This window comes from Triticum urartu, chromosome 7 (genome assembly GCF_003073215.2).
Source record: "Triticum urartu cultivar G1812 chromosome 7, Tu2.1, whole genome shotgun sequence".
NCBI classification, from domain to species: Eukaryota; Viridiplantae; Streptophyta; class Magnoliopsida; order Poales; family Poaceae; genus Triticum; species Triticum urartu.
The window spans coordinates 716,847,276-716,866,702 of record NC_053028.1 but is presented as its reverse complement, the minus strand read 5'-3'; the positions used below and the strand labels follow the sequence as shown (position 1 = coordinate 716,866,702).

At 45.3% G+C, this 19,427-nt stretch overlaps 1 pseudogene; it reads right to left on the bottom strand.

Annotated features, from left to right (window-relative positions):
• Positions 1–7,590: 7,590 nt before the first annotated feature.
• On the bottom strand, positions 7,591–12,787 carry LOC125524967 (annotated as a pseudogene).
• Positions 12,788–19,427: the final 6,640 nt, after the last annotated feature.

Genomic DNA, 19,427 nt, shown 5'->3' with positions numbered 1-19,427 from the left:
GTGATTGCTAGTATTCGCAATGCCCCGCATCATATCCCAGGTTTTATACCTTTGTGGCACTTGTGCCTCGCCATAAACAAAAGTGATCCTAGTTTGCACCGGGACGAGCTCCCTCACAAGAACATCAATGTGATACTCTGAATAACCAAGAATTTCTAGCTTTATTGATTCATTCCAAAAGATTCCAAGACCCCCACTTCTACCTCTACTGCTTACAGCAAAACTCTTTTCAAAACCTAGCGATCCTACCATGCTTTCAACACGTGAGCCCTCTATTTGGGTTTCTAATATGCATACAATAGAGGGGGCATGTTGCCTCGAGAGATCTTGAAGCTCTCGAACTGTCGCGGGTTTGCCAGCCCCGCGGCAGTTCCACACCAGGCAACTCATTGCGCCAGGCGCGACCCCCGGGAGGCCCGCCAAACGCGCATCAGAAGTTTTGTTTAGAGCATTGCTCTTTATGTTGGTAGGATCACTTGAACTGGGCTTGGTTCTCTTAGATTCTTGCTTCGAGGAGGGGCTCTCTGGAGCTTTCGCTGGTGGCAAGAGGGGAACTTTGTTTCCCTGGTGTGAAGGCGGGGGGCCGATGTGTTTGCTCCCCTGAGGAGCTCCTATGATACTCCTTTTCCTGTTCTGATCAGCTTCCTCCATGGTGACATCAGCTTGGCGATCATCTGATTCCATAAAATCCTCCCCATGGTTACCCCTTGCAGCACCACGACCCCGGCCTCCTTCAGAACGGCCACGGCCTCTGCCGCCTCTGTTATTGTTACCTCGTCCTTCACTAGGGCCACGTCCCGGACCCCTAAACCAGCTTGCCTTCAGGTCCTTGAAAACTAGCACTTTTGGTGCCCAAACTACATCGCCACACTCCTTAAGAAGATGCCCCAAGTTGCCACATACTGCACACCAATCAGGGAGCCTCTCAAATTTTACACGAAAGATCACCCTTTGCATCACGTCCTTCTTCTTGATAACCAGCGAGACTGCATTCTTTAGCGGCTTTGTGACATCGATCATAACTCTCACGCGGGCAAAGTTACCCTCAAAGTCCTGGGATTTGGGCTCAACATAGATGAACTCACCCACCGTTGCTGATAACGCTTTGATCTCGGGGAAGAAGCCGTCAGGAAGGTCATGAATTTGCATCCATATGTCTCTCTTGGTGAGATCTATCAGTGAGGGTTTAGTGAAACCATCGTAGGGCGCCATGATCACCGCTTTTCCTTTGAAGGTCCACGGGCCCTCCTCCATAACACGTTCCCAGTCGTCGAGGCACGCAAACTGCAACGTATACAAATTCTCCTCCAGCTGATTTTCACTTCCTTTGCCAGATCCCAAGCAACTCTCATATTCTTGTAGAACCAATACTGGCTGTATGTCTTTTCGGTGTGAACCCTAGCTAGAGCCATCCACCGGGTCGCTTCCTCCGTAAGTTCCTTATCCTCCACCACGACATCCTGAAGATCATCTTCCTTTAAGCCCAACTCTTCCATCATCGTTGCCAGATCTGATTCTGCCTCTGCCGCATCCGAGGATGCGCCGTCTTCTTTAGATCGCTTGCCCGAAGAAACCAAGTCCACGAGCGGTAGGGTCCCCATCGCTTCATCCGCCCCCGCCATGATTGGAGCCCCTAGGGCGCCCGAACGTCGGGAGAGGGAGGAGGCAGGGTAGATCAAGGTCTCTACGGCAGGGAGAAAGTCGCCGTCGCCGAGAGTAGGAAAACCCTAACGAGAGGGGAACGAACGAACCAGGCCTGGTCTGTCCGCTAGGGCCCAAACCCAATGCCACCATGTTACTGCGTAGGACCGGATGAATAAAACCTACCTCATCTTCACCCCAGCCTTCCACGTGCTTCCGTCCGTCCGTCCCCACATCCATGTACGTCCGCCAGTGAGCAATGATGCGCTGCCACCGCACTTCTCCGCTCCAAGACGACGACATGCTCGGGGAGATCCTCCTTCACCTCCCGCCCCAGCCGTCCTCCCTCCCGCGCGTCTCCGCCATCTGCAAGTGCTGGAGAGGCCTTGTCGCCGACCCTAGATTCCTCCACTGCTTCTATGCACATCACCAGAACCCGCCCCTCCTCGGCATCTTCTTCCAACACGGCGATGAGATCAAATTCACTTCGATCCTACCCGCTCCAGACCGCATTCCTCATGGGCGGCTCAACATGCCCATCGGCAACTTGTCGGACCGGCTGCTCGGGTGCCGCCACGGCCTTGTCCTCATCTTAAACCGGTTGCGTGCGGAGGTCCTCGTGTGCGACCCCATCACCGGGAATCAGCAAAGTGTGCCAATTCCACCCGAGTTCAAGTATGGCTACATCCATGGGGCGGTGTTCTGCGCTGCCCGTGACCGTGGCCACGTGCATGACGGTTGCCACTCCACCCTCTTTTAAGGTAGTCTTGCTGCTTACGCGCACTATGGATGCTCGACCTCTTGCCTCTGTTTATTCTTCCGAGAACGACACATGGGTTGATATCATCGAAGCAGATGTTAACTATCGAGATTGTTTTGGCTCTTATATTAGTACCCTAGTTGGTAATGTTGTTTATTGGTCATTTAAGTTTGTGAAGGAGGGTATACTTGCGTTTGATTTGGAAAGGCAGAGCCTTGATGTGCTCGAGGGGCCTCCCAATATGGATCGTTCCTACAGCCATCAGATCATCCAGACAGAGGATGGCGCAGTTGGTGTCGCCATGATGTCTTACCATTACCATAACATTGAAATGTGGCAGAGGAAGATCAATTGTCATGGTGTTGCCACCTGGGTGCTGTGGAAGACCATTGATATAGATAACATTCTTGGGTTACCTCCTCTGGTTGAAGGAGGGATAGTATACTTGAAATTTATAGTAGGATATGTTGAGGATACTGATGGAATATTTTTACGTGCGAAAGGCAGTGTCTATATGGTTAAACTTAACTCAATGTAATCAAGGATACTTTGTGAAGCCGGTGATATTAGTTCCTGTCATTCTTTGAAGAGTTTCTATGCGCCAGGTAATTGTTCAGTTAACCTATTTAACAATGTGTTGGTATTGCATGCCTATTGACTGACTGGCTGTGATAGTGGAAAACCTAACTCAGCTGGATGCATGCATGCGTAGTCATATACTGTATCTCATCCAGTTCAAATCTTAATGTGGACAGGTGCGGGGAAGACTAGCTAGCCGGGCCTGTTAATGGTCTTCACCCTAGTGCTCAGCTTGGTAACACCAAATCGCGTGCGTGCATGTGGATGCAATGCAGGTCCTTCATGGCAATGAAAGGGCAACCAAAGGCTAAAATCTGTGTTGTTGTATATCAGTGTATCTTATAATGTTGGCAGTAGTAAGCTTTTGTGATCGAGGAAACAACTAAGATTGCTTATTTGTCTCATCAAAAGGCATCAATCGAATTATCGAGATTTATGTAGTCCAGGTTATTTTATATTGTCTGATCGATGTGGTGATGATAGTTTTCTTACTAGTTTGTTATACATACAAAAAAATTCTTAATAGTTGGTTATGTAATTTCAGGGCGATTTATACCCATCCACCCCAAAGATTCATCCTTGGTCGAGCATGATCAAAGTTGTGCTCACACAATAATTTTATTGTATTGTACTTTGTGCCAGTCTACATGTACTATCTTGTATAAATTGCTAGTGTGTTTGGCAGGACTGAATATAAAAGGATGACGGCACTGCTATCGCCCAGGAAGAATGATATACATTCAAATATGGAACTTATGATGGTGTCCCTCGGCTGCAGCTGCTGGACCTGAGGAACTACATACATTAGTCATCTAGAGTATTTTGATTCATATTTGCTTAATGATATTCTAATTCCAGAATTGAATGTTGGTATTTTGTTAATCTCTATGATTTCGATTAATAAAAGGATGTCGGAATCCTTTGATGTTTACATTCATTTCTTGCTAAATAAATGTTGTTAATATTCAAATGTTCTGAAAATATAATGATTCTATGAATGGTGAAAGGAAAAAGTGGTATTATTGATATCCTGGTGACCACGAAAATATAGTTAACGATAATAAAAGTGGTCATTATTTCCGCACAGTCAACGGTGACACACCATCACGTAATTTGAAAAATAACGACCAAAAAAATATGTGGTCGTTAAAAACCTTTTCCCCAGTGGTGGACGGCCCAGCAACATATACGCGTACTGAAGTGCAAGAATAAAAATGCCAAAACTCAAGCGCTCGCGATAAAATCGAACAAAGTTTATGACTGCAAGCTGCGCCATCGCAACTACCGAGGCTTCGAGTCTATAAAACAACAAGATATATTAAGCACCAACAACAGTGGTAAATCCGATTTATATAAATTTCAGACGTTTTTTGTTGAAAAATGAATATTTTTTAAAATGCGAACACCCTCATATTTGTGAAAGGCTATTTGAAAATGCGACCAATGTTTTGAAATTTATGAACAATTTTCAAAGTAGAAAGATTTTTTAAAATTCTTAAGAAAAAAATGAAAATGTTAACTTTTTTTGAATCTGTCAACAATTATTCTTAAATGGGAACATTTTTTAAATTCTAAACAAAATTTGAACACTGAGACAATCTTTTGAATATTTTGTCTTCTAAAAAATGGGAACATTTTGGAAACTACCTAAAAATTTATAAAAATGCGAACATTTTTTAAAATCCACGAATAATTTTTTAAACCAGTATATTTTTTGGAATTCTGAACTTTTTGTGAAATAACTAACATGTATTGAAAATTGTATTTTATTTTGAAATCGAGAACATTTTTTGAATTGGTTTTTTTATAAATTTGAATATTTGTAAAAAGGTGAAAAAAATTTGAAATTCCTACGTTTTGAAAGCATGATTTGGTTTAAGAAATTGATTATTTTATTTCTGAAAATAATGACAGTTGACAGGTGAGTGAGTCTTGTATGTTGTTTATGCATGACAGGTGTTACTTTCACGGTTGAGCAAGTATCCGGTTCACATCATTAGACATAACAATTTGAGAGCAAAAGTATGCACGGCGAGACACTACAAGAAAAGTCCAGCTGTGGATCAGCTTCTAGGATATGTCAGTAATGTGTTGGTTGTTCCTAGCCTACATGATACTAGGGTTTATGGTTCAACTGTACTTGGAAAAAATAATTTTATGCTGCTGAGGGAACACATATTTTTTGGCATGGTAATATGTGTACGTAGGTCCATCAGGGTGGACTGGCGAAGCTTCACTAGAATTAACATCTGGCGAGAAAATAAACAAACAAGATGAAAAAACATCACCTTGGAGATTCAATTTATTTCAGCTCAACGGGGTTTATTTATACTGACATTATAGTGGCCGCGAGAAGCAATCGATCAAGCGAAAGTACATTTCTACACCCAGGAGCAAATGCTCCTGGTGTGAACAATAACATCAAAAAAATGGAAAAATTATTCAAAAAATTCTGAAATTTTTTTGTGACATACTTCCACAAATGTTTGTTGCGCATGCAAAATTTCATTGCGAAATCACATTTGTGGAAGGCATGCCGAAAAAAACAAAATCAGAGCTCCAAAATGCTTTTGTAAGTAACATTTTCAGAGCATCGATTTTGTTTTTTTACCATACCTTCCACCAATGTAATTTTGCGATGAAATTTTGCATGCACAACAAACATTTATGAAAGTATGTCACAAAAAAATTTCAGAATTTTTTGAATTATTTTTTAATTTATTTGATGTTACTGTTCACACTAGGAGCATTTGCTCCTGGGTGTAGAAACTCCACGTCCTCGATCAAGGCCATCTGTTGTGATGGAGCATACTCTGACAAAACTGATATCAGAAAGAAAAAATCTATCTTTCATATATCAAAAACGACAGGGAACGAAGGGCGAGGATTTAACACTTCAATGTGACGACCCTAGATCGACCCAAGACCAGATCCACCTCAGAGAGGAGGGCACCGCCATGATCCGCTGCCGCGGCGGTTCGCTGGCTGTGGCGGCGCTGGAAGACGACGACATGCTCGGAGAGATCCTCCTCGGTCTCCCGCCGCAGCCGACCTCCCTTGCGTGCGTGTAACGACCCTGCCGGATCGAAGCAAGAGAGGAAGGGGATCGGGAGGAATCAGATGAGCTTGAGGGAGAAGAAAGAGTAGGTGAGAGCTGGAAGAAGAGGAACGATACAGGATTCAGAATATTCTTTTACAACCATACCCTGGCCTCTGGCCTCACCCGCACATATACTCCCTCGGTAGCCTAGGACCCCACTGGTCACACACACACACGCCTACAAAGACTAGTCTTCTCTCCCTGTTGGTGGGCCCTCGTCATTCTCCTTGTTGGGACGCACCTGTGGTGCATCGCTGTCCGTCTTCTCCTCTATGTGATGAGCAGGAGGGGAAGACGTGACAGTGCGCCCTTGCCGTCTGCAAGCGCTGGCAAGGCCTCGTCACCGACCCCAGATTCCTCCGCCGCTTCTATCAACATCACCGAGAGCCGCCCCTCCTCGGCGTCTTCTTCAATCGCGATGAGAAGCTCAAGTACACTCCCGTCCTGACCGCGTCCTTCCTGCACACCACGACATGGGGGGGCGACTGCTAGGGTGCCACCACGGCCTTGTCCTCATCTTCTACCAGCCGGGCTGCGCTATGAGGTTCTCGATCGTGTGCGACCCCATCACCGGTGGCCAGCACCGTGTACCAATTCCACCCGAGTTCAAGATGGGCTACGTCAACGGGGCGGTGCTCTACGCCGCACGCAGCAAGGGCCACATGCACGGTGGTTGCCACTCCGCCCCCTTCAAGGTGGTCTTGCTGATTATGCGCGTTACGGATAGTCGACCTCTTGCCTCTGTTTATTCCTCCGAGACTTACACATGGGGCGGTCTCATCTCAACAGAGGTTCCAGGTCCAGCCCTTTGATGCTAAATATCATCTGGGTCACGAATTGTGTGATATACTGCCAGAGTTCTGCTGCTTGTTTTCCTTCTCCGTGTGCAAGCAAACTCCTTGTTGCAAGCTCTACTCCCTTAGTATAAGATCGTTTTGCAAGTTATTTTAGCTTGCACAATGATCTTATATTATGAGACGGAGGAAGCAGTTAATCTCACAAAACTGTTAGCAATTAATGTACTGTACGTGGTAGGCAAAACATGTTAACTACGTTTTTGCAGCTAGTGCTTCCACTGCTGTATATACATGGGAAGTGAAAAAAATATTGATGCCTTAAACCCGGGTGTATGGGATAGGTGGTTTCTCTGCAGCTTATTAGCTTGGCTGTATATACTTCTAAACCACCTTTCATAAAAGAAATGTTTTTTCTTTTTCTAGAATAACAGGGAGAGCTCCCCGGCTCCATTCATAGAAAGAAGCCTGAACAAGACCAGGTCCGATTACAAGGTTCAGAAAAACCCAAAGGACTACAAAGCAACCTCCATTGTGATTCAACAGAAGATACTACTGCACAAGTTCAGGCACGATACTGCATGGAGAAGACATCTGACCACACAAAACATATCAGCATGCAGCTGAGAATGAGCAATCTCCAACAGTTGAGAATGTAAAAACCGTATCCACAGAAGTAGCCCAGTAAAGTAGACATCAATTGTACCAAGAATAAATGGCTCGAATGAATAATTTATGGATAGATAACCTCCATATTCTACACCAAAGGACAAGGCAGCCTCTGCCGAGATCCAAAAGAAACTGCACAGGTTCCAGGTACGACTGTACATGAAGATTGAGCTCTCCAGAAGTACATCACACCATACAAACGATAGAAGCTAGTACACCAACAACCAAAAGGAACACAATGAGATGAGGATAACAAAACAATACTTGTAATAATAACAATACACGTAGAAGGAGATGATCGCAGAAATCGGGTGCTTTGTCCTTTGGTGTAAACTGACGGGTCAACTGCAAGCTGAGAGCTTGAGAGAATCACTCCACCTCACTGACAGGCAATGGAGATGAGGTGCAGTGGCTTCAGGAACCCTGCTGTTCGTAATAAATGAAGAGGGGAAACTTTAGAATTAATGAAGGGAACTTTTAAATACATATAAGATATTGAAATATCAAAATTTTGTGAAATAAAATGTACAAAATGTTAATCTCTTTGAGAGAGAGCAGATGAGGACTTTACCTTTCTATTTCTACATGGTTGCATATCTGGATGAAGACTACCAAAAATATTTTGTGCGGACATGCTCAATCTTTGGCCAGCTTTCTCCATGAGGTGCTTGGCAGCTCTCCTTCAAGAGTTGAGAATTCCATATGCGTATGACCTGGAGAGAGGATGGCAAATCTGGTAAAGATGATAGATTGGAGCATGCACCAATTTGGAGTTCCCTCAGACATGAAAAGCGTTTCAGATTTCCTGGCAGTGAACTGATTTCACAATTCCTAAATATCAGGGTATTGACAGATGAGAAATCTGCTGATTCTTCAAATGAAAAGGATCGCTCCTTGCAATCTTCAAGGGAGAGATATTCTGGAACTGTAAAACCGTCAGCTGAGAGCATGTGGTTGAGTATTGCGGAGCTGCTAAAATAGAGAGCACGGAGCTGCAACCGTGAGATGCACTTCATACTAAGATTCGGGAGATTTCCAAAATGTGCACTGCCAAGTTGCAGCGAAGACAACCCTTCAAGAAAGCACAAGTCCTGTAAATTTCGTAGTGATAAGTGTCCCAGGGAGGTTAAATGACCAATCGACAATGATGAAGAGCTTCTGCACCAATCCATTGAAAGAAAACTCAGGTGCGGCAAGTCACCACTGAAGAAATCTGCTGCAACCACACAGTGTTTTATGCTGAGCATCTCAAGGGGCAATGGCATAAAATCTGATCCATGTGTCAACTCTACAGAAGGGCAGCTCCACAAAAAAAAATGTTGAAAGAGTGGCAGCAGCTCGCAGCCCCCCTAATGATCTAAGGCACCAGCACGAGTCGATCTGCAAGTTATCAAGCTTTGTCAACGGTTGGAGAACATCCTGTGACGGAAGTGTAGTTAAAGTCATAATCTCTTTTAATGACAAACGTCTCAATGCAGTGAGACCAACAAGGCAAACCGCTAATGCTTCATCTGTAACGACACATGAATAAAGGTCAAGCCGACAAAGCCCTGATGGTGGAACCAGTTGTAGGCTGATGTTCCTTTTACATATGAGTCTTATCCTCTCCACATGGCAAAATATCCATGCGTTGATGATATCCTCTTTCACTAATACTTCACTCCCCTCTCTTTTTACAGCACTTTCAATGGTTTGAAGATGAGAAATATCAACATCCATCAATTTCATCAAGCGCTTCAGAGATGAATGTTCTGACAACAATATGTTCTTGATGTTTGATCCCGAATCCACCTCCCAGGTGGAAGAAAGCCGTGACTTCAGGCTGTATGTCATCATGGTGTTCTCCCTTTGGTCATACTGTTTTAGCTCATCGCTGGAAATAAACATAAGCAATATGCATTTCTTAATCACTAACTCTTCAAGGCTAGCTGGAAGAGAAGGTAATGTCTTCAAGTATGGGACATTCTCGAGGCGAAGTGAGGAGCAATTCCCAAAGAGAGCGGCATTCGATGGTAGGATTTCTAAGGCGCTGCAATTAACAAGGGCAAATGATTCCAAATTCTGGAAATAAGAATCCTCAAGTAACCAGCCTGGGTATTCTGCACATCTGTAACCTTTGATAGTAAGGCCCCTTATTTGCGGTGGTGGCACCAGACCTTCCAGGGTTTCCAAATGTAAGCTATCAGGTTCAGTCATGTCATTTTCTTCACTCCATTCAAGGTGCAATCTCCCGAGATGATTTTTCTGATGTAGCTTTGCTTCTAAGGCTTGATCCTTCCCAGCAACATTCTCAAGATTTGAGACACTTAAACTGCCTCCAAGGTTGTTCAGGTCTTTCAGCTGTCGCACCTCATAGCCCATTTGCTTTTGTACACAAAATTTGTTGAGATGTTGGAGCGAAGTTAACTTGCCAATGTAAGGGATTTGACCACCTTCAAGATATCTCAACTTAAAGTGAATAGTTTTTCAGGCAAAATTTTAACATCGGCACTAAAATGAAGTAATTGCAAGTGGTGAAGAGCACACAATGATCCAGGCAATTCAGAGATCGAAGTACGGGCAACGTTCAAGTACCGAAGGTGCTTCAATTCACCAACAGATTCAGGCAGTTTGCTGCTGTTATAGAACTCCAGAATAAGTACACGTAACTTCTTCAAATTCTGCAGCACCTGCTGGAAAATATCTGTTGCATCATCTATAAGTGGTTCAATGCAGACAAAGCTACGTAAATGATGTAGCCTGCAGATAGAGTGCTTATGTTGCTTCAAACTCTTAACACAAACAGATAGATGTCGAACAGTGTGTGGTATTGTTGCCATCTTATCATCTTCTAATCTGAAGCAGACTTCTTTAGACAATGACTCTGCCAAATCATGAACGAGGTCATGCATAACATACCAGTGCATAACTTCGTCACCTCTGTAAACGGGTTGAAAGAATGAAACTGAGAGCATCTCATCAAAGCAGTCCCTCCCAATATCTTCCGTTCTCTTGTTCACATTGCACGAATCAATAAGTCCCTCTCCTACCCACATGCAAACCAACTTATCCCTTTTATAGCAGTGGCCTTTTGGGTGTAAACTGCAATACAGGAAACACCTCTGCAGACTTGGATCTAACTTCTCGTAACTCCACAAAAGTGCTCTACTGGGATCACTTAAGTTGTCAATCCTTAAAGCATCTTCCCATGCTGCCTTATCCTTTTTCCTGCTCAGCCGTGAACCCACAGTTTTTGCTGCCAGAGGAGATCTTCCAAGTCTTTTAGCAAGCTTTTCTGCAATAGTTTCTAGCTGCTCACGCACCCTCTGGTCACCGATTGCTGCACCAGAAAAGGCATGGTCCTTGAAGAGTGCTAAGATATCAGTGTTTTCCATTTCTTTCATAATAATAATTTCCTTACAGTAAAGAGCAGCTGGAAGTGTCTTGGATCGAGAAGTTACCAAAACTTTGCTTCCTGTGTGTCGAGAAACTAGAGGAGCCAGTAGTTGCTCCCAGTCCTCATTGCTCTTTTTTTCGAACCAGACATCATCCAGCACAAGCAGGAATCTCTTTGATTTTTCCAGTATGTCCCTCAATATGCATTGGAGAGTATCAAGATTATCAACAGATGGACACTGCCCTCCTTTTTCTGATTCAATAATCAACCGTGTATGGCCAATAACATCAAGTTTGCGCGAGATGCAAACCCACATCCTGACCTGAAAATGTTCTTTTACCCTCTTGTCATTGTAAACATACTGCACCAAGGTGGATTTTCCCATGCCTCCAAGTCCAACAATGGCTAGACCAGAAAACCTACTTGTATCTGACTCAACAGCAATCGGCTTGGTAAGAATATCTGTAATATCATCGCGGTCCTTGTCACGACCAATCACTTTCGGAGGTGCTATTGATGTGGCCGCTCGAATAACAGCTGCTGGCATTGCGGAGGCCCCAGCAGTTCCCGGAGGCCCTTGGCTTTCGCAAGTATGAGCTTCAGTTCCTTGAGCTGGTCGAGTAGCTTTTTGTTCTTTGGGCGCAGATTGGACACAGTATGCACATGCTTCATAATAGTACCATTGGAAGATGCATGTTCTATCAAAGAATCCTTCCCACTCTCTGCTTTTGTGCTTGAGGATGTTGTACTCATGCTCGTCTAGCAGGTCCTCAGCTTTACAAAAGGCGTCTTTGAGCTGCTGGACCCAGTTGTCCAACATTGGCCTGTGTGGGCTCTTGTTAGCTGCTTCAACCAGTAGAGCAAACTGCGGCATGATGTTGGTCTCCAGTTCATGGAGCTCACTCACCATGTCCACACCAAGGCACCTTGCAGGGTCAGCTAGGAGCTTCTTTAAAATTGGTGATACCACCAACTGTAAGCCAGCCCGTACACCAGCCACAGCCAGTGCCACTTCCGCCATGGAAAGCACGCCGTGGGACGAGGGGGAGGATGAATCTCTTACTTTTTCTTTATTGGACGTAGTAAGAGACACGGTGGGAAAATTGGGATTTTTTTCTTTTTTGAGGAATGAAAATAGGGAATATAACGGAGCAAAGATGGGCAATAGGTAAAATTACTCTAAAGGCAGATTTGTGTGTGTTAACAGAATCTTCTGTTTGGATGGTGGTTGGGGGAGGGGATCACTAGGATGAAAAATGAAGCGAATAATGATGGCCTCTGGAGTAGCAATAGATGGAAAACCTGCAGGAGCGGGAAACAGGGAGATGAATCAGTGAGCTGCAACACAGAACATATAGTAAACAGAGCCACTGCAAGCTGATTCTTCTTCTTGCTTTTGTGCTAGTGGATGTATGTGAAGAAGAAAAGAGCAAGCAGAGGACTAAAACTGCCAAGACAGAAAACAGATGGGAGAGAGCTTACACAGATGAAGAGGTGCGGTGTTGAGGGACTTCTGTAGCCGGTGCGGCGATGAATGGAATGGGAGTGGAAATCAAAGGTAGAAAACCTGCAGAGCGGGAAACAGGGAGATAAATCAGTGAACAGATAAGCCGCTACAAGCTGATTGTTCTTCCTGATTTTGCAGGAGAATATGTATTTGAATGAAGACTACCTCACACAAGAAAGAAAATGAAGGGCAGAGAGCTTACACAGATGAAGAGGTAAAGGATGACGAAGGAAGCTAGTTACTGTGGGAGACAGTGCAGCGATGAAGGAGGATGGGAGATCGCAGGAGAGGCGAATCGGAGGCAGCACTAGACCGTAAGAGAAATAGGACTCATGACTCTCCAATGGGGGTCAACAAGACATGAATGGATCTGATCCAGCCACTCGCATTTTTTAATTTAAGCTGAGCCCAACTTGCTGAAAAATTAACCGGTACCCACAGTCTGTAGCGCACTCACTAATCAAACGATGATTAAATACATGAAGCGGACGCGTAAGCTATGTTAATAAAAAGCAAGTGCCCATCCACTCATGTTTTTTAACAATGAAATGGTAGGTCATCTTACCTGCTTCTCTTTTTTTGTTTGTTTCTTTCTTTTCCATTACCATCACTGGTCCTTTTGTGATTTCCAAGAAACATCGCTCCAGTTCTGAAAGGAATAATAAAATTACGATCTCATATGCCTTCAATTTACAGGACATGTATGGCAATTGACAATTGCAAATGGGTAATATGATGTGCATTAAAGGAACAACAATGAAGACAGAACATGACATTGTGAAATACAGAGGAAGTGGGCCTGAACATAGGTCACCTTACCTGCTTCTCCTTCTTTTTTTCCATCACCATCAATGGCCTTTGATGGTTTCCAAGAACAAGCTGGAGCAGGTAGGCTACATCCCTGCATGAACATAGGTGAGAGGTTAACTAACTGCCTCAAGGCATAATGAAGTATGTTAAACACCATCATATGCGGCATATTAGAGATAAGGCTAGGTATATTAGAGATAAGGTTAGGAGGTAGTTTGTATTGAGATATTCTTGTAACCATCTCCTCCTTTCTTCTCTCACAAGATGTATCCTAGATTCTCGCTTATCTCTCTCTCTCAAACCGCATGTAAGCCATCTAGGGTTTCGGCTCCCCTGCTATATAACATGAACACGTCGCCTCGACAAGGGCAAGACGTTTTACCGCTCGCACATGGTAATCAGAGCCCCTCTTCTTCAACTCATCTAGCTACCAAAAACCATCTGTGCCAAAGTTACCATGTCTTCCTCCTCCGGCGCTTCCCTCTTGGCTAGTCTCAATGGCCAGGTCACCGAGAAGCTATCCCGCACGAACTACGTGATGTGGCGCACGCAGATGATCCCCCAACTGCGAGTCGCCGGGGTCTTCGGCTACGTCGACGGCACCCAACCGGAGCCGGCAAAGCTGCTCGTCACCACCGACAAGGAAGGCAAGCAGACTTCAACGCCCAACCCTCTCCACCCAATCTGGGTCCGGGAGGACCGGCAGGTCCTTGGCTACCTGCTGGGCAACCTCACAAAGGAGGTACTCCTCACGGTGACCACGGTCACCACCGCGGGCACGCTATGGACGACGCTCGCCGGCATGTACTCGTCACAATTGGTGAGTCGCATCAACAATATTCGCACCTCTCTCATCAATGCGCAGAAGGGCAACCTCTCCGTCGCCTCCTACTTCGCCACCATGCGTGGCTACGCCGACGAGATGGTCGCGGTGGGCAAGGCGATCCTCGACGATGAGCTCATATCCTACATCATCCACGGGCTCGATGCTGACTACCAGCCTCTGATCTCTGCTTTGGACGCTCGCGTGACCCCGGTCACCCTCGACGAGCTGTTCGCTATGCTCTCCAACTTTGATCAGAGGATGGTGCACTTCCACGAGTCTAGCGGCGGCGGCTTCAAATCCTCCGCCAACTCGGCCTCTCGCGGTCGTGGCGGCTCCTCTCGGCGCGGCGGCTCCTCCCGTGGCAGGGCGAGGTCCAGTGGAGGCGGAAACGGCGGCGGCTCCAACTCATGCAATGGCGGCGGGCGTGCTTCCTCCAACAACCGCACTCGTCGTGGCGGCGGCAACCCTCGCGCACGCCCTGATGCTCCTTGCTGCCAAATATGTGGCAAGTTGGGGCACACAGCAAAAGATTGCCGGTACCGCTATGAAGAGGACGACGACTCCTCTCAAGATGATGACAATGTGGCCGCGGCTGCAGATGGCTCCTACGGCATCGACACCAACTGGTATGTCGACAGCGGCGCCACCAACCACATCACCAACGAGCTCGAGAAGGTGATCATGAAGGAGAAATACCGCAGCAAGGATCAAATCCACACGGCTAGTGGTGAAGGTATGGAGATCCGTCACATTGGTCATTCAAGTTTTAGTACTCCTTCTCGTAAAATCCATCTTAGGAAAATTTTGCATGTTCCTAATGCCGACAAAAGTCTTCTCTCCGTCCATAGAATTGCTCTTGATAATCATGTCTTCCTTGAGTTTCACCCTTACTTCTTTTTGATCAAGGATCAGGTGACGAAGAGAATTATCTATCGAGGTAGATGCGTTCGTGGACTCTACCCGTTGATTCCGGAGCTTAGGAGACTGAATAAACAAGCTTGTAGTGCTATCAAGCTTTCATCCACACGATGGCATGATCGTTTAGGACATGCTTCTTTTTCTTTAGTTGAAAAATTACTTAGGAAGAATAAGCTCCCGTTTGTTGGTGAGCGCAATATTGAAACTATTTGTGATTCCTGTCAACGAGCTAAGAGTCATCAGCTACCTTATCCCATATCCACTAGTGTGTCTACCAAACCCTTGCAATTAATTTTTTCAGATGTTTGGGGTCCTGCCCCCAACTCAGTAGGTAGACATACATACTACGTGAGTTTTATTGATGACTACAGTAAATTCTCCTTGATTTATCTTCTTAAGAAAAAATCCGATGTCTTTCATGTTTTTAAGAACTTTCAAGCACTCGTTAAACGCCAATTTGACAACAAGATACTTGTTGTCCAATCAGACTGGGGCGGAGAGTACGAGAAATTAAACTCTTTCTTTCAAACTCTCGGCATCTCTCACCATGTGTCATGCCCCCACGCTCACCAACAAAACGGCTCTACTGAACACAAGCACAGGCACATTGTTGAGGTCGGCCTAGCTCTCTTAGCTGGCGCCTCCATGCCTTTGAAATTCTGGGATGAAGCTTTTCTCACTGCCATTCACATCATTAACATGCTTCCTAGTCGCGTTATTAATAATGAAACTCCAGTAGAACGGCTACTCCACACCAAACCTGATTACACGTCGCTACGTGTTTTTGGGTGTGCATGTTGGCCTAATTTTCGTCCATACAATCAACGCAAACTTATGTTTCGATCAAAGCAATGTGTATTTCTTGGGTATAGTGCCCAACACAAAGGTGTCAAGTGCCTAGATGTGTCTACGGTCCGAGTTTATATCTCCCGTGACGTTGTTTTTGAGGAAACAAAGTTTCCTTTCGCTGATCTTCATCCCAACGCCGGTGCCTTACTTCGCAAAGAAATTCTACTTCTACCCTCTTCTCTCACCGGCCTTGATCATGGTGGAATTACTTGTGATGATTCAATGTCGACTAACCCTCCTAATGGTGCACCCGAGTTCTCTTGTGACGTTGCAGGAACAACCAGCGAAAAAAATGATGAAGAAAATGGCTCCCAAGTGCCATATTTGCTGTGTCCAGATTTGGGGAACAAATCCTCCTTGGGATCGGCGCCGAACCAGCTGCAGTTCAGCAGATCCGCGCCAGGATCTGCGCTGGCAGACGCGCCAGACCGGCCTGCGACGGAATCTGCCGCGCGTGTGGACCAGGCCCCGGCTGGTGGCGCCCCCGATGCTACGCGGCGGCGTCCCAGTGGAGCGGGCGGCGTGCGCTTCCCCGACCAACCGCAATGCTACAAGCGGCGGGCCCAGGCGCGGCCGACGGGCGCGAGTGCGGGTTCCAGTGCTGACCCGACCAGCCAGGAGGGCGCGGGCTTCGGTGCTGATTCTCGTGGCCCCGCGCAATCGTTGGCTCATGATGAGCCCGCCGGTCTGGCACGAAAATCTAAGCAAATATGGCCTCATTTGTTCTACAGATGAACATGCCGAACCAAGAACTCTGGATGAGGCACTTGGAGATGAAAAGTGGAGAAAAGCAATGATGGAAGAATATGTAGCACTGAAGAAAAATGAAACATGGCATTTGGCTCCCCCACGGCAAGGTAAAAATCTTATAGATTGCAAGTGGGTGTTCAGAGTTAAAAGGAAATCTGATGGAACTATTGATAGATACAAGGCTAGGCTTGTTGCAAAAGGTTTTAAGCAAAGATATGGTATTGATTATGAGGATACATTTAGTCCAGTTGTAAAAGCTGCCACCATTCGCCTTGTTCTATCTGTTGCTGTATCCAGAGGATGGAGTCTCAGACAGCTAGATGTCCAGAACGCGTTTCTTCATGGTGTTCTTGAAGAAGAGGTGTATATGAAACAACCTCCTGGGTTTGAGAGCAAGTCTAATCCCTCGTTTGTGTGCAAACTTGATAAAGCACTCTATGGCTTGAAGCAGGCTCCAAGGGCGTGGTATTCCCGTCTTAGTCACAAGATGCAATCACTTGGTTTTGTCCCTTCCAAGTCAGACACCTCACTGTTTATTTACAATAAGCTCAATACATGCATATTTGTTCTCATCTATGTTGATGATATTATTGTTACAAGTTCATCTAGTGAGGCCATTGCATCATTGTTGAAGGATTTAAGTGCAGAATTTGCTCTCAAGGATCTTGGAGATTTGCATTTTTTCCTTGGGATTGAGGTGAAGAAACACAAGGATGGAGTTCATCTCTCTCTAGAGAAGTATGCAACCGATTTGGTAAGAAAGGCAGGCTTGCAAGGTTGTAAACCCTCTTTCACTCCATTATCTAGCTCAGAAAAGCTATCTCTCATAGAAGGGCACCTCTTGAATCAAGAGGATAGTACAAAGTACAGGAGTTTGGTAGGTGCATTACAGTACTTGACTTTAACAAGGCCTGATATCTCATTTGCTGTCAACAAGGTATGTCAGTTTCTGCATGCTCCCACCACTGTGCATTGGACTGCTGCAAAACGCATTGTCAGATATGTCAAACATACTTTGAGCATTGGTCTCAACTTCAGCAAGTCATCCTCAACTCTTGTTAGTGCTTTCTCTGATTCTGATTGGGCAGGTTGTCTGGATGACAGACGCTCCACTGGTGGATTTGCAATATTTTTTGGACCAAACTTGATTTCATGGTGCGCAAGAAAACATGCCACGGTGTCTAGGTCTAGCACAGAGGCAGAGTACAAGGCATTAGCAAATGCTACAGCTGAAATCATATGGGTCCAATCAATGCTAAAAGAACTTGGTATTCGAAGTTCTCAAACTCCATGTTTGTGGTGTGATAACCTTGGTGCCACCTACTTGTCTGCAAATCCAGTCTTTCATGCCAGAACAAAGCACATAGAGATAGTCTTTCATTTTGCCAGAGAAATAGTTGCACTGAAACAGCTTGATATTCGGTTCATTCACTCCAGAGATCAAGTTGCAGATGGGTTTACTAAAGCCTTGCCTATCAAAAGCTTTGAAGAGTTTAAGCATAATCTCAACCTCTTGAAGTTGTGATTAAGGGGGGGGGGGGGGGAAAACACCATCATATGCGGCATATTAGAGATAAGGCTAGGTATATTAGAGATAGGGTTAGGAGGTAGTTTGCATTGAGGTATTCTTGTAACCATCTCAACCTTTCTTCTCTCACAAGATGTATCCTAGATTCTCGCTTATCTCTCTCTCAAACCGCATGTAAGCCATCTAGGGTTTCGGCTCCCCTGCTATATAACATGAACACGTCGCCTCGACAAGGGCAAGACGTTTTACCGCTCGCACAAAGTAAACATAGGTAACTAACATGTTTCATCCTCCTCAAAAAAAAGAAGAAAGATTGCATCTGAATCGGATGGGTTTTTCCCCGCTCTTGGTGACCCAAATTGAGTTGTCAAGGCAAGAATCAGTGGTTACATGGAACAAATTGCCTGGACATAGATAGGTTAACTGACTACTGCCTCAGGCACAGTGAAGCCAGCAAACTCTGCTAAGGGGAATGGGTCTCCCCTGCCACCAACACCAACCTCCCTTACATGGAGCCAGGGGCGTGAGAATACTAACCTGACTTGACCATAGTGATCTGATCTACTCCCTCCGTTCCGAAATAGATGACTCAACTTTGTACTATTTCGGAACGGAGGGAGTAGCTAGTTGCGTTTTTCAACTTGCTGAAAAATGTAACAGGTGCCCTGTGTTCTGTAGCGCACTCACTAATCAAATGGTTATAAATACAACAAGTGGCCGAAGCTGCCGGCCTAAGCTATAGTTGTATCTAATAAGAACTAAGTGCTCATTTACTCATCTTTTGATGTTACTCGATCAAAGAGTATTTGTTGGCGTGAGGTAGTAAACCGAGGCAAGCAAGGTTTCTACTCAGTTGGGTATCAGTCAGCGGTTATATCAAAGTAGTGGTTCTGCAAACATGAGATGAGCGACAAGATAGAAACACTTGGGTTTATGTTTTAAGTTGTTAAACAGAAGGTTCACCGGTTTGAATCTCAGTAGCTAGTTTGCATACTGTGTAGAAGTAGAAGAATTCATGAACTACACACCCTGTGGTGTTGGCGGACCTGGTGGTGGCACATCAATATGAAGAAAGTCAGTGAAGATTGTTTTTTTTAGAACATGAATAAAATGGCTTACTTTTTGTTTCTTTTCCATCTGCATTAGTTTTACCCTCCTCGAAACAAAGAAAGGAACAACGAAGATTGCATCTGAATGAATTCGGTGGACCTAATTAATTCAGTTGTCGACACAAACTGCATCAAGCATCTGCTAAGGGGCAGCCTCCAGTCCAGGGGCAGGAATAGGATGGAGCTCACCTGCTAAGGGCGCATGAATCCT